General features: G+C 44.2%; 1 non-coding gene across 1 annotated transcript; it reads left to right on the top strand.

Annotated features, from left to right (window-relative positions):
• The first annotated feature begins 10354 nt into the window (after positions 1-10354).
• On the top strand, positions 10355-10427 carry TRNAV-CAC (transfer RNA valine (anticodon CAC)). Its single transcript has one exon. It is a non-coding gene; the product is annotated as a tRNA-Val (tRNA).
• Positions 10428-10827: the final 400 nt, after the last annotated feature.

Here is a 10827-nt window from a genome sequence, read left to right as displayed (position 1 = left end):
GACAAGGGACTTCCCTGGTGGCGCAATGGTTAAGAACCTGCCTGCCAATAGAGGGGACGCGGGTTCGAGCCCTGGTCCAGAAAAGATCCCACATGCCATGGAGCAACTAAGCCCGTATGCCACAACTACTGAGCCCACGTGCCTAGAGCCCGTGCTCTGCAACAAGAGAAGCCACCGCAATAAGAAGCCCGCGTCCCGCAACGAAGTGTAGACCCTGCTCGCCGCGACTAGAGAAAGCCCGCTTGCAGCAACAAAGACCAAACGCAGCCAAAACCAAAACAAAGACAATATTTACAACCTAATTTATTCCCCAAGCTAACTTTTAGCAACTTGAAGAAAGTTTCTTTACTTTTCCATGTTTTGGGTAGTTCTTACACAATGGGACAGTGCTCTCGATCAGTTAAACTGGATAAGTCTGGATAAATTTGATTTAAGGATGTGTAGTACGTGAAGTCTGGAAGCAACAGTGAAGAAAAAATATAATTATCACAGTGTCTTGAACATACATGTTATTGAACAAGTGAGTGAATGAATGATCGAATGAATAAATATGGACAAGGTCCAGGGAGGATTTTTTTAATCACAGTGGCAGGCTTGTGGATAACTGGGTGTCATGGACAGAACACAACTTCAGAAATTCCAGGTTAAGAGGTTAAGACAGTAATTGAAATTGCATCTCAAAATTTCCCAGTCCTGACATCTAACACAATGAGTAAAATAGTTAAACAAGCAAAGAACCAAAAAGTCATCAGTACTATTCAAAGAAGACAAAAGGGGTAAACCAATGAAAGATCAATTATGGAAAGAAACAAAATATTCTGGAGCAAAGCAAAAAGTACAACATGGCATGGCTGTCAAGCCACCCTCATCGCCCAGAAGCTCTACCTGTAAATCAACAAAATCCAGGGAAGTTTTACTTAATCCCCCAATTCTTATCTCTTTCTCTTCTGATATAGAAATAGGGGAAAGGGCTACTGGGAAGAAATAGGGAGAGATCAGGAAACAACAGAGAAAAGTGAACAGATAGAAAGGAAGGCTCCAAACCTATATGCTGAAATTGAAAACAAGACACAGGATATCCCAGCCCCTAGAGAAATGGGTGTACACCTCCCCCAACCCCGCCAACTGAGTGTAGTGAACCTTGATCCAGGATGTTTGGCATAATTTAGAAGAGAGAATAGAGTCCAGGCAACAACAGCATTTTTGCTTGGAGAGGAAACAATCTGGTTTCAGATAGGGTATGGAAAGAGTCAAGAAGTCATCCACGCTATATAATTGCAAATAGAATGTCCAATCAGAGCTGCCCGAGCATAAGTAAAATGAAAAGAAATGTGATAGAAACTGTGCAGACTTACAGCAAAAAAGAAAAGAAGAAAGGAAGGAAGGAGGAGAGAAGGAGGGAGGGGGGAGAGGGAAGGAGCGGGGGAGAGAGGGAGGAGGAGGGAGAAAGGGAGGAGAGGGAAAGGGGGGGAGAGGAAGAGACAGCAAATATAAAACAAAGAACTCAACCAAGAAGAAAGCATGACTCCAAAAAAAGAAGGAAATCCCTTACAACTACTTCGTACTATACAGCAACAAATAAGAACATGAATGTCAATAAAACAAGAGCTCCAAACAAGAAAATAAAACAACAGAGTGAGATGCTCTAAATAGAGACTGAAGAACTTAGGAAACAAATTGAGGACCAAAACAACAGCAATATTATGGAACTAAGACATAATTCAGGACAGCAAAGAAAGAATGGATCTTGTGCTAAAAATTGAATTACTGAAATAAAAAACTTGCATTGCAATTAAAATGACAAACATTTTTAAACTGTTAGAGAGAAACTAATAGATATGGAAGACAAAAAATATCCAACATATGGATATTTGATTCCTTAAATTAATAATCCAACAAAGATTAGAGAAGATGTACTTAAAGACCATACAGTGCAAATCATTTTCCTGAAATAAAGAGAGGAATGATTTTTTAGCTCTAAGAGCACAGTTATCCATTGCAGGAAAATTTTAATCAGAATGCTCAAATATATCCCAGTTAAACTGGAATTATATAGAATCAGAAAGAATCATTCCAACACTCAGGAACAAAAATAAATTACCTACAAAGAAGGAAAAAAATTCTAGCTATCCTCAAACAATTCCACAGGGACTTCCCTGGTGGTGCAGTGGTTAAGAATCCGCCTGCCAATGCAGTGGACATGGGTTTGATCCCTGGTCCGGGAAGATCCCACACACCGCGGAGCAACAAAGCCCGTGCACCACAACTACTGAGCCTGCGCTCTAGAGCTCACATGTCGCAAACTACAGAGCCCACGCACCACAACTACTGAAGCCCACATACCCCAGAGCCCGCATGCCACAACTACTGAAGCCCGTGCTCCCTAGAGCCCATGCTCCGCAACAAGAGAAGCTACCGCAGTGAGAAGCCCACACACCGCAACGAATTGTAGACCTTGCTTGCTGCAACCAGAGAAAGCCAGCGCAGCAACGAAGACCCAACACAGCCAAAAAAAAAGGATTAAAAAGTCAATTCCACACCAGCACTCAATGCCAGAAGACAATGGAATCATGTCTACAAAGTTCTAAATGAAAACCAGTGTATCTTGAGAAGGTTACGCCCAGCCCATGTTGTTGTTCAAGCCATACAGGACCCATAAGTCATTTGTGAAACAATGACTTAAATAAATAATTGAGGAATGCAAAAGAAAAGAGCTGGTGATGAGCACTAAATCTATTTAAATATAGAATCAACAGTAAATATGTTTTACTATGGTTTCTATGGGAAATAAATTTAGATAACTGAATATGTAAATACATATATTTACTGAATGTGAATGTTATAAGCCTGTAAAATTAAAAATAATCATAGTGTAACTTTTTAAAAAATCAGGAAACAAAAGAAGTGATAGGAAGAAATGCATAAATCTCAATGCCCCCATCTTTCTTGGCAAGGATTACGTATACTAGCTAAAAACTAAAGCATGTAGCTTTCACAAATCTCCAACCACTTAATTCACATTCCTTTTCCCTCTCTCTCTCTCTCTTCCTCCTTTCCTCCCTTCTTAAACGAATATTTTATTCTATCTCTTGTGATAGACACATTTATTTAAAATTCAACAATTCTTTCCATTTCACTATCATTTCTTTTCTTGTATTGAATTTCAATAAAAGTAAATTATCAAATTGAATACTTTTTAATAAAATATCATTTCATTTTAATAAAATACTTATATCTATCCTCTACTATATACATAATATGTAAAAATATGTGCATGTATACATTAAAATCTATCTGGAGCAGGATTCACTCTGTGTTCACCAAGGTTAATTCCAAGCGGTGGGATTTTGCCTTTTTTCATGTGTGAACTTTCCTGCACCCTTGATCTCTTTAAAATAAGCATGTTATCTGTTTAAAAAGACAACAGATTGGTTGTATTATTAAGTACCGATACCAGAAGTGTTAGAGGCCGAGAGGAAGGAGGGGCGATGTCGGGTGGACAGGGAGAGAACAGAGGAGAGAAAGTAGCGAGGGGGACCAGAAAGAGGAGAGGGCAGGAAGGAGGGATGAGAGAACGGGAACCGCAGGGGGCGCAGAGCGAGGAAGAGCAGAGAGTGCGGAGAAGTGGGGAAGGGAGGGGAGGGCGCAGAGGGGGGCGCTGGGGACCAGCAGGAAGTGCTGCCTGGCCGCAAGCTGACCTACTTTTCTTGGGCCGATTTGTCTGCAGCCAAAGCTACTGTTGAGAGAGCCCGGTGCTCGGTGAGACTCGCAGGAAGCCAAGCCGGATGCCCACCACGGCCTCCTCCTCCCTATGCACAGAGGGCTGTCAGTTTCATCAACTCCAGCTTCCCCAGAAAAGCCGGAATCCCTTCGCAGACAGCGGGGCCAGGCTTCTTGGAGAGATCAGGGGGTTTCGTCTATGAACCCGAGTCCCCCGATGGGATTTCCGGCCAGAAAGCAGATTTCCTTTTCCCTGGGGCAGGACTAGACCCCTGTGCTCTGGTCCGGGCATCTGCCGGGACTTACTGACTGACAGGTTCAGGTTGTCAGCTCAGCTCTGCCACTTTCCGCCCAGTGTCCTTGGGCAAGTCATTTGCTGCCTTGGAGTTTCATCTTACTTGTTTTTTAGATGGAGAAAATGCCATGTACATCTCATGGTCAGGGTGAGGATTAAATAAAAATAATGTGTGTGATACTGCCCGGAGTGGCAGCAGGCACATGGTGGGTGCTCAATATAAATGCTGGTTTTATCTACTCGTGAGGAGGCTGCTTCCTAGGGGACGCAGCTGATGGCTCCAGACGCTGGCCGATGCTGCCTTGTCCACAGATGGTCAGGAGTGATTTACATCATCATAGTTACCTAAGCCCTGAGACATGAAGTAACGAACTGCTTGGGAAAATGCCTTTGTTCTAAAATATTTCATATGAAGTAGTTTGGCCCCATGCCCACCACCTAAAGAACGATCTTTTGGATTATTGGTACAAAAGAGTAATAAACACAAAGCAATCGCTGGGATACGATGGAGGGTGCCAGAGCTTTAGGTGAAATACCTCTCTTAGCCTCTCAGCAGCAACCACCAGGAGGAAAACTGATACTGAAATAAGCAGCGGAGCTGTGATTGGACATTTGTCATTTTGGGGTCATGTGGGGGGGGGGGTCCATGACCCCTTTTTATGGTTAATATTATCTTGATTTCTTCTAGGGAAATTACTTCGTCTGCACTGTACCATCTCGGGTGACTGAAAACCAAAGTCTCCTGCCGTCCCCAAGCCAAGGAGTGGGCCCATGACCCCACTGGCCAATTGGACTCTCCCTCCCCCAGGACTTGGAATCATGAAGGGAATGTGCAAGGACAGGAGAAAACAATCACACCAATAATAACAATAATAATAACAACAGTGGGTTTTTTTCTTTCTAGTGGTGGTGCCCTATCTAGGTTATCATTGCTTCCACCGCCAGCACCACCCACAACCCATGAGCCTCATGTCTGTCCCTGTAGGCCCACCTCTCTCCAGAGCTCCAGACACAGCAACCCAGCTGACAGCTGGACAGCCACAACCTGATGTCCCAAGGGCACTGACATGCTTAAGACTGAACACCTTGCCCTCCCCTCACCCCTAAACCTGCTCGTCTCCCGTGTTCCCTGTCTCAGTGCAGGCCACCACTGTTCACCCAGTTTCCCAATGGAGAAACCTGGAAATTATCCTAGGTCCTTCCTTTTTCAGCCCCCATCCATCTGGTCTCCAGGTATGCCAATTCTGCCTGCTAAAGAGCTTCTAAACCCATTCCTCTTTCATGGGCCTCAGTTCTTCTGGAAGATGGCAATAGCTTCTCTAGGAAGAGGCCTCCTGCCTCTGGGCCTTTCTCCTCCAACCCATCTTCCATGTTGTAGTGAGGGTGATCTTTCCGAAATCTTCCATCCGGTTATGTCAGGGGCTTGAAACGCTTCAATACTGGGCCCCTTGCTCCTCAGTAAAGCCCAGACTCCTTATCATGATAAACAAGGTCTTGTATCTCTTGGCACTCTGTGCCATGCTTGTCATCTCTCAACACTCCTACCCAAGCACTCTTCTCTAGCTTTACGAAATTCATCACAGATTCCAGGACATTCTTTGCTTTTTTGAGCCTCCAAGCTTTTGCATGTGTTATATTCCTCTGCTCAGAATGCCCTTCACCCTCTTCTCTACCTAGGAAGCTCTTCCTTGTGCTCTGCGATGAGGCTCAAACATCCCCTATTGAGGGAAGCCTTCTCTGAGCCTCACAGGCAGAATCTATCACTCCTTCTTCTGAATTCCCATTATGACACCTACACCCCAATTCTACTCTAGCACCTACTTTACCATATTGGATTTATCCTGCAAGTCATGTGTTCATCTGTCCCCTTCGACCAAGACACCACTTCAAAGAGTGGGATGAGTGAATGAGTACATTCTGGTTGGAGATGGGGAAAGGAGATAGTCTTAGGTTTGCTTTATTTCCCAGGCAGAACATGGGAAGCTGGTTTGAAATGGGCCTCTTTACATTTCTGAGAGCGATTAAGACCTAAGCCTGGACCTGCACGCAGCCATTCTGCCACTATGAGGTAAACACTGCCTGGGAATGGAACCCAAACAAAGAAGGAGTTAGTACCTGGAGTGAGACCAAGTTCCCATGGTGACATTTGAGCCCCTAGATGCAGCTGTGCCTGATGTCAGACATAACTCTTGAACTTTTCAGTTGTGTAAGCCATTCCCTCTGTTTGCCTAAGACATTTTGAACGTGGATTTTCCATCTATTGCAAGCAAAAGAATCCTGATATCATTAAAAGATGTTGAAATAATAATACTCCTTGAGAGAAAACCTTTGAAATCCACAGGTCATGCATCAAAATAGAAGTATGGGATCAACTTAAAGAGACAGAATGGCCCTGAAGCTGCAATACTTGACTGCAACCTAATTGAACAGACTTAGAGGGCATACCTTGTGCCTAGGCTCTTAAGTTACTGGACACAGAAAGTGTCCATGAGAAGGAGGTTTGGTCAGACACAGGTGCCTGGACAAAGGAGGGCTGTGGAGCAAGAGTTGGCAGTGGCCATCCAAGCACCATCTGGGTTAATAGGTATCAGAGTTTCCTTAGCAAGATTCCCCATCTAGCGCAGAGGCTCTGAACCTGGGGTCCCCGGGCTGGGCTTCCTGGAACTTCGTCACCCTCCTGAAATTGTATGTGCAGTTGTACATCTTTCAGAGAAGAGTGTCCATTGTTTCAGTCAGACTCTCAGAGGGGTTGATTATGTCAAGTAGGTTAAGATTTGCTAATGTAGCAAGTGAAAGGGTTTCAGGTATCCTGGTAGAGAAACTCTTCTTTAAAACCACCCAAATGCTTTTGTATACTTCAGTCTCATTCTCAGGACACTGCCCTGTGATAATCAGCTTTCCCGTGTGGCTTGCCTCCAGGAAGAGAATGCAGTGAGCAACTGATGGGGGCACCTGGCTCCACCTGAGAGCTGTGTTACTAACTGCAAAGTAAGAAATGCGGACATTGGGAAAGGAGGGAATGCATTCTCCTAGGCAGCCCCAGGTGCAAGGGTAACAGAACCTGGGGATTAATAACTAGTATTTGCTGAGCCTATGTTCCAGATGCTTTCATATGTTACCTTATTTAATCATAGCAAACCAGGGAGAGGGAAATTATTATCCTCATTTTTATATGAGGACACCAAGGTTTATAGAAGTTTAAAAATTTCCTAAGGGTCACACAGCTGCCTTACTTCCAAGACCATGTGTTTTCATGCTGCCAACAATGACCACAAACCACATCCAAGGAACAGTAATCACGTGTTGGTCTGTGTGGTAACTTTGGTGATGGTGCTACTGTCTTGATTCCCCCTTCCACATGTTTCTAGCAGTGGACCCCACCTCCACCGCTGGCCACAGGTCTGTGAACCCAGGCATAGCTGACTGGGATATGTCCCTGGACAGAGAGATTGACTGAGGGATGAAAACATGACCCACCTCAGGACCATCAGAGTTATTCCCTGGATTGTGTAAATGGGGAAAGCTCTTTGCCTCTTGGGTCTTGGAAAAAGAAAAAACTAATCTTCAAGAGGAGAGAGTAAAGTCAATCAGAAACCAGAAGAGATGAGAGATGGACAGCAGGACTCCAGCAGTTCTAGGCCTCCAGGTCCAGTTCTAGAAGTTCTCCTTTGCATTCTGTAAACATCTCTCCTAAAAGCCTGGACAGATGGAGTCAGTCACTGGAAAGGCAATAACCATAAACTCCATAGCAACCTTTCACCACATTTATTCTTTGCGTCCAAACTCTACGGTCAGTGCTATTCTTTTTACCAAAAGGAGAGAAACAAGGAACAAAGTGGTTAAGCAAATTTGCCCAGGGTCACACAGAGGCGAGTGGCAGGGCTCCAACTCAGTCTCCATGTCACACTGCTTTCCTTTAACATGATGGAAGTACGTGCCAATATCTGAGTCCTACCAGTAAAGAAGAGGAAGGTCATGCCTCAGTTTGGGCAGGGAGCTGGAAGTAGCTGAGATACCCGCAATGAGGAAGGTTTGCCCCAGAAGACTGACTCTTCCTCACTTACCTAGAGAACCAATGTATTAGTCAGTAATGTATTCTGCTGTAACAAACTACTCCAAAAATCTCAAGGGCTTACAAAAACAAGGGATACCTCTTACACTCAAGTTCGCAGCTCTGCTCAGCTCTGACCCACATCTTCTCACTCCAGGACCCAGGCTGAAGGAACAGCCTGAATTTGGGATGTGATGATCTGATGGCAGAACACAGGAAGGCAAGAGGCCAAGCCAAACTATGCAAGATCGATGAAGGCTTCTGCTTGGACACTGTCTAGATCATGTCCACTCACATTCCACTAGCCAAAGCAAGTCACATGGCCAAGCCTGTCGATACAGTCCACCCACTGGAATAACTCCAGGAAAAAATACATTCCACTCATTGGCATCATTCCTGGAAGTCACGTGGCAAAGGGTGTGGATGTATAATACCTTCACCAGGAGGAAGAAGATGGTTGAAAACAATAACGCAATCAGTTATACCAAGAAATGAGCGTGTGCGAGAGTAATAGAAGACCTGACAAATCTACCTTTCATCACAGGGAGCCTTCCAGCAGGGCTGATGGGAGGAGACTCAAAGCTCCCAGACTTCTGGGAGTTGAGCAAAGACAGTCTCAGCTGCAGACAGTCCAGATTTCAGTGGCAGAAACAAAGAGTCTTGAGAGCTAAGCTTTTTTTTTTTTCTTTAACATCTTTATTCGAGTATAACTGCTTTACAATGGTGTGTTAGTTTCTGCTTTATAAAAAAGTGAATCAGTTATACATATACATATGTTCCCATATCGCTTTTGACATCTGGAACCCAAACAGAGGGCTCACAAAAGGCCAGAACACAATGGTCCAAGGGATGCCTCATGAATGTGTCATAAGAATAATCATTGTCTCAAGGCATTGGGTTATGAGTAATTTCCCCTTCTGTTTTCTATTGCGTTATTATGCTACTTTCTTAATTGCTCATTTTTATACCCTTGCTGAAATGGAAAACAGCATGGGCAGCAGACGCAACTGCTTTTCAATGTCAAACCTCACGAAGTTGAGGAAGGTTTGCACGTCAGATGACGCACCGGGGCTGAGTAATTTCAATCCTGTGGGACAAATGGTCCTGCCACCGACTGGAATGACTGACAAACAGAAAGGTGGTGATCAGGATAATCTTCTTCCTTAGGTTCTATATGTGTACAAACTAGGCTTCACTTCCAAAACCTACGTTCCAGGAATTTTCGACTTAGATGCCATCTAAGGTTGAAGAAAGAGAATGGCCACCTGTTCTGTATAAGTTGGAGATCATGGATTTCCTTCTGGTCCAAGAAGGGAGATTAAGCAATATGGGCTTACAAATGTCTTACCCAGCATTGAATCAGCCCTGTGGTTTTATAAAAGTTAAATATGAGTTTGAGGGACTTCCCCGGCGGCACAGTGGTGAAGAATCCACCTGCCAGCACAGGGGACATGGGTTTGATCCCTGGTCCGGGAAGATCCCACATGCCACTGAGCAACAAAGCCCATGGGCCACAACTACTGAGCCTGCGCTCTAGAGCCCGTGAGCCACAACTACTGAAGCCCGAGCGCCCAGAGCCCATGCTCTGCGACAAGAGAAGCCACCGCAATGAGAAGCCCGTGCACCGCAACGAAGAGAAGACCCCGCTCGCCGCAACTAGAGAAAGCCCGCGTGCAGCAACTAAGACCCGACGCAGCCAAAAATAAAAAAAAAAATTTTTTTAATTATAAAAAAATTGAGTTTGAACCAATGTCAGCCCAATTTGATGTAACTTGCATGGCAACTTCAGCCATGTCCTTCTGAGTTATACAGACCTTTAAACCTTGCCCCTGCTGCTTGACAGCTCTGTGACTGTGGACAACTAATTTAATTTCTCTGTGCCTCAATTTTCTTCTTGAAAAATAGGATAATAATAGCATCTACCTCATTGGAATGTGTTTTTAGGATTAAACACACACACCTAAAGCTCCTAGCACTGTACCCGACATATATCAAGCAAATAACAAACTTTGGTTATAAGTACTAATATAATAGGGACAAAAATAATTGATATATGTGTGTTCATAGCTTTCCCCTTTCTTCTCCTATTGAAGAGAGGCTGGCATTACTTGGTCAACATTTCCTCCTTCTTCCCTTTCTCCACACTCTCCTCTACTCTTGGGTCTTATGCGGGAAATCTGGCTCATCAGTGGGAGAAGAACCAGAGAAATGGGGATGAGAATTTGTAATGGAAAAAAGCTAAACAGAACAAAACCAAAATCAAGCAAACAATTATGAAGAGAGGGACTTCCCTGGTGGTGCAGTGGTTAAGACTCCGTACTCACAATGCAGGGGGCCCGGGTTCAATTCCCGGTCAGGGAACTAGATCCCACATGCATGCCACAACTAACAGTTTGCATGCCACAACTAAGGAGCCCACGTGCCGCAACTAAGGAGCTGGCAAGCTGCAACTAAGACCTGGTGCAACCAAATAAAAACAAGTAAATAAATAAATATTTTTTTAGAAAGAAGAAACAGAGACAGAAAAACAGACAGAGGGAGAGAGGGAGGGACAGAGAGAGAGAGAAGGGAAGAATTGGTCCTGAACAATTAAGTGTATTTGTTAAAATTTTGAAAAGAGTGAAAAATAAGAAATAGGATGAGAGATTTTGGAGCTGTGAGAGAGGTGGTAACTGAGATCCACCAAGGAAAGGGACTGAATTAGTTACCTATTGCTGCATAATTAATTATCCCAAAATTTAGCCACTCAAAACAATAAAGA

Source organism: Orcinus orca, chromosome 20 (assembly GCF_937001465.1).
Source record: "Orcinus orca chromosome 20, mOrcOrc1.1, whole genome shotgun sequence".
NCBI lineage: Eukaryota > Metazoa > Chordata > Mammalia > Artiodactyla > Delphinidae > Orcinus > Orcinus orca.
Note: the sequence above shows the minus strand (reverse complement) of the source record. Positions and strands in the feature narration are given on the sequence as shown.